The sequence below is a fragment of the Cibotium barometz genome, chromosome 55, assembly GCF_041138505.1.
Source record: "Cibotium barometz isolate CiBa-2024 chromosome 55, ASM4113850v1, whole genome shotgun sequence".
Lineage (NCBI taxonomy): Eukaryota > Viridiplantae > Streptophyta > Polypodiopsida > Cyatheales > Cibotiaceae > Cibotium > Cibotium barometz.
Genome location: NC_141100.1, coordinates 5,126,939 through 5,132,500, shown reverse-complemented (window position 1 = coordinate 5,132,500; position 5,562 = coordinate 5,126,939).

Here is a 5,562-nt window from a genome sequence, read left to right as displayed (position 1 = left end):
ACAAACACACACACACACACAACGACACACACATGCCCCCGCGCAGATAAAAAAGAAAAACTCTCTCAAGCTTGAAGCGACGATTGAAAAGGAGGCTGACCAGTAGACGAAGGCTAACCGGGAGACAACGATTACTGGAAGATGACGAAGGCAACCCCAAAGAGAAACATCCAAAGACACCTACACATACACAAAGAGTGTTAGAGAGAGAGAGAGAGAGAGAGAGAGAGAGAGAGAGAGAGAGAGAGAGAGAGAGAGAGAGAGAGAGAGAGAGAGAGAGGGGGGGAGTGAACCTTAAACGTAGGTATTGTATCAAAGAGCAAACCCAGCGGAGCAAACGTAGCAGAGCAAACGCAGCAGAGAGGAAGAAAAGAGGAATGCGGAGAGGAAGAAAGCAACCAAGGTGGCCTACATGGTTAAATGTCAGCCGGGTGCACGGCATCCTACGTTGGTTGCATGCTAAGCACCAGGTGGGATGGTAAATCATGGCAGGTGCACGGCGTCGCTTAAAAAACAACCGCCACGTGGAGGGGGGCGTTAGCCGGGTTAGATAATAGTAGATGATAGCTCCACCTACCTTATTTTTAAGAGAAACAAATGGAAACTTAAAATTTGTGTGCCTTTATAAAAAAGGGCTATTTTACGTTGCTTACACGCTAGTATAGGTCCGGGGTGCCCACTTCTATAGGTGCCAAGCAGTGTCACCCTTGATTCAAGACTCACCGTTGGATGAACTCGTCAATCACCCATGAATGGCAAGCTGCCTTGATCTTTGCACAATGTGTTCAGCTTCAATGTGAACAAGGGGCAACCAAGGCAAGAGAAACCATAGGAGAAGTCTTGTGTTTCAACAAATATCCCTAAGGTGCATCGTTCACATGGTAGTAGAATTAGATTTCAAAACAAGTACATTTGCTCCCACACTTGGGGTTGATGGTGATGCACCTTTTTAATATGTAAGGAGCCTTTTCAAGCATTCACTTCCATAGAACTGCATGGACTCCCTGAGGCCAACAATGCATTCCACTTGCATCTATGTCAAAACAAACCCTAAATATATTTTAAAAAAAAGGAGCTGGATTAGCTCCTACAAGTGTGGTTCTATTATTAACCAAGTGAATGGGTGGTCTAACGATTGTCTTTGTTGGGGTTGAGTACTACTAGTAGTAGATGTGACTACACTCCAAAAATAGAAACCCTTATCCTGACACCTCTAACACGATTCAGTCCGAAAAATCGGATCACGTGAAAGTGCAATAGACTTTCACGACGTGAAACACTTTCGAAGTAGTTCACGATGTGAAACACTTTTTGTTTCACGATGTGAACTCAATCCTGCTATTTCACGAGAAGACCAAAACCAACGAATTGTCAAAACTAAGGCTGTGAGGGTCGGATAAAGAAGGAATTTAATCTTAAGGAGAAAGATTGGATCACGTGAAAGTGCAGTAGACTTTCATGACGTGAACCATTTTCAAAGTTGTTCATAGCGTGAAACACTTCTAAGTAGTTCACGACGTGAAACACTTTTTGTTTCACGACGTGAACCATTTGTCCTGCTATTTCACGACATGAAATATTCTCTGCTAATTCAGGCCTCCTGAACCAGAGCGATAGAACCAGGAATTGAATCAATTTGGGTTGGATACTATCTTATCGAATCATACATACATGCACTTAAGATCTAGAAAACTCATCGGAGACGATCTTACGCCTGACGATAGTGCATCAAATCATCCAGGAACTTCCTATCAAAGAAGTGTGGGATCGGGACAGTCTCTGCAAGCACACACTTAAGTGTCTTGAGAAACCTGACCACCGCAAAAACCAGTAGTGAGGAATCCATGGAAGAAGGGCTGAGATACACTGGGTTTGGAGAAGGTGACAAACCACACTCTCCAACCAAGTCCAGTGGGATCATTGATATAGCCCGAGGATTTTTTGGTCTCCAAACTAGTCATAATGAAGAAGTGCAATCTGCAGGCATGGATCTGTCAACTAGCGCTCGACTCTCGGTCCAAGACAAGAAGGGCCATTCCAGACGTTGAATTATAGGTTGTCGAATACTGGCACCCCTTGAATTAGACAAGATATGGAAAGTGCAGTTAGGATGGGTCAAATATTCTTTCCCACCACGGAGGAAATGGAATTGGACTTCCAACAAAGTGAGGTGGAATGACAACTCCGAGAATTGAGCTTAAGAAAACAAGAGCTTGATACTCGTAGGACAAGAGCTAAGAGAAAGGAGAGACAGATAATGTTAACCATCTCCAATCACGAGGAAAGGAATCTGAAATTGCTACAGGTAGAGGCGATGGGGATATTTCAAACCTGGAACCCATCAATGAGGAATCCAGAATGGAGGAAGGGGTTACAACCAGAGAAGAAGAGGGTAACATAGCCAACTTGGCTGTAGAAGTTGAGGACCGGCTCTATACCAAGAAGGAAATAGAGCTAATGATGATCAATCACCCTACATCCTTACAAGATATGGAGCTCTTAATTACACAAAGACGCACAGAGGATACTATTGGGGAATCCCACCAGGATACCATAATCGGACAAGTCCACGAACCTGAGATACCAAGAAGAGCCAATATGGGTAGGGGACGAGGTCTAGGAAGGGGGGGAGCAATTCACCAGTCCTAAAAAATGATCCAACCATGGACCTTAATGGAGCCACAAGGACAGACTTGTTGAATATTGCAGCTGAGATGGGTAGGGGGATGGTATGGAGTTGGGTTCTACTCTAGAACCTCGACCTTCCCAGATGAAACCCCATATCATCTCAAAACTTATCCAAAAATTCTCTGGGGATGGAGATCCTATCCAGCATGTAGGGATTTTTGAATCAACATGTGAAATCTGCGGACCAGTCAGTGATGGGACCGTGATACATGCTTTTTCGCTGACCTTAGAAGGAAAAGCTCATCAGTGGTTCAGAACCCTTAAGCCTGAGGACAAGGTTAACTTCACCAGGTTAAAAAATATTTTTGTGCCCAGCTTTGCACGTAGTGGTGATAGGTGGAGCCCTATGGCCCCAACTACACATCAAACAGAAGGAAGACGAGTCTATGAGAGACTATGTTTCTCGCCTAAAACACTTGAATTCAAGATGCAAAATTCAGGAAAGATTGACAGATGATCAATTGTTACCTTGTTTCAGGAGAGGGGTTAGAGACCATAAAATGCATGATTATTTGGTACTAGCCCGGCTAGCTACCCTTGATGCATGCTGCAAATTGGCAATCGAATACGAAGATAACATGTTAGAATTGCCACAACCTGAGGATGCTAGAACATCGGCCAGCAACCACCACGACTTCGAATGTCTCGAGTCATCAAGAAATTGGAACTCGAAGCAAACAAGTCGAACATATGACTGTGGATGAGCTTAGTAATGCCATATTGGAGAAATTAAAGGTAAGGGAAGGAAGAGAGATGTCGGGCCATGGGCATAGTCACCTTTACCCCCGCAAGGAACTGGTGTGGTGCTAAACCATACCACCACTGAATGTCCCCACAGTTGAGGGCAAGACCATTACTGTATTGTGCACATTGTGTAAAATTGGGCAATCATGACACATCATTGTGTAGATTTTCAAGGTTTCAAAATATAGCACAACTGCAAACAAATAGAGCCCCATTGGCTTTGCCGGCAGCACCACCTGTGTAAACCACTGCCCCACTATTGTACAATCCAACCCTTCTTACTTACCTAGGGGGATGTTCCAAGTACAGTTCCAGGTACAAGACGCTTCGCTCTTGCCACCACCACCAATTATACCGCCACAACCACCCGTGTGGAATTGATCATCGGATCAAAGATTGTCCCTACTGAGCAAGTGATTCAGCTTCTACTACTAATCAGGCCACACATAATATTGGGATGACCTTTCATGAGGGAATCCAAATTGGTGCATGATTGGGCTCTGGATCATGTATATGTACGCAGGCAGGGACTCACAAACATTAAAGATTGATCTAAGAGCATGGAAGGCACACCCCATGGAAGGGAAATTATTCGGTAACGACTCGGTCATAATGGAGCAAACCACATCCCTACACAGATATGCCAGCCCACAGAGGGGGAAACCAAGGATGAGGAGGATACGGAGATGTATGCATCACTACCTCCCCCAGATTTCTATGAGAATTGGATGCATGTGCTGGCTACAATTGATGAGATGCAACCTAAGGGAACCCAGTATTTGGAATCTGGAAACATCCCTATGACTTCTATCTGCATGGTTGATTGGCAAACCATGGATGGGGAGTCAATGGAGGAGACATCAAGTACATAAGGTACCGTGTGAAAAGATGCAGGGGAGAAGAGAGCTTGAGCTCTTGCAAAGCACACACACACTCACAAAATCCTAAAAGAGAACACACAAGATGAGAGGCTAAAAATCTTCTTCTTCACATAACACTCAACACACCATATACAAAGATAAGAGTACACTCTATGAAAAGGTACTCAACCAAATACATACTAGGGTTCTCTATAGTGTGAACCCAACTAAATGAGCTAGTGCTATAACTATGCCAGTCTCTAGGATGGCTGTCACATAGCCTGTCATCCCACTGGCCGCATATCACCCATGATCTCACCAACCATGCCAGTGTGGGGCCTATCTCCCAGGCAGGTCATCAGTGTCCACTGCCTCACTAGATGAGCTCGATATCTCAACACTCCCCCTCGAGCTCAACTCCATCTCATGTACACCAAGCGAAGCCCTGAATCTGCGGAGCTTCTCTGTACCCAATGCTTTGGTGAAGATGTCAGCGACCTGATCCTGTGTGGTGCTGACATAAACAAGGTCAACGTCTCCTGCCAAAACCTTCTCTCTGACAAAATGGTAGTGGACCTCTATATGCTTGGTGCGAGCATGAAAAACTGGGTTCCTGGCCAACTGTATACTGCTAATGTTGTCATAGAAAATGACAACTTGTCTATCCATTGATAGACCCAAATCTGCGTAAGTAGCTTTCTCAACCAAGCTACCTCACATGCTGCCATTGCAGCTCCTCTGTACTCGGCCTCTGTAGTACTGGATAGAGCAACCGTAGGCTGCTTCTTGCTGCTCCAAGTCACAGCAGCACTCCCAAAGAAAACATGAAGCCACTAGTAGATCTTCTATCTGAGATACTACCAGCCCAATCAGCATTTGTGTACCCATGTACACATATCTCTGTCCCAGTTTCATAAAATAGTCCACAATGCAAAGTAGACCTCACATACCTCAGTATGCATCTCAATGCATCCAAATGCGGCTTCCGAGGAACCTGCATAAACTGACTCACCAACCCAACAGCATAGCTCAAATCTGGCCTGGTGATCGTCATGTAGATCAAGCTTCCTACTATGCGCCTATACATAGTAGGATCCTCCAAAATCTCTCATGAATCTACACTCAACTTGCCATTCTGATCCAATGGCACTGAGTATAGGCTTACAGCCTGTCATACCATACTTGGACGACATGTCCAAGCCATACTGTCTCTGCAGTAATCCAATACCATGTGGTGACCTAATCACCTCAATGCCCAAGAAATATCTGA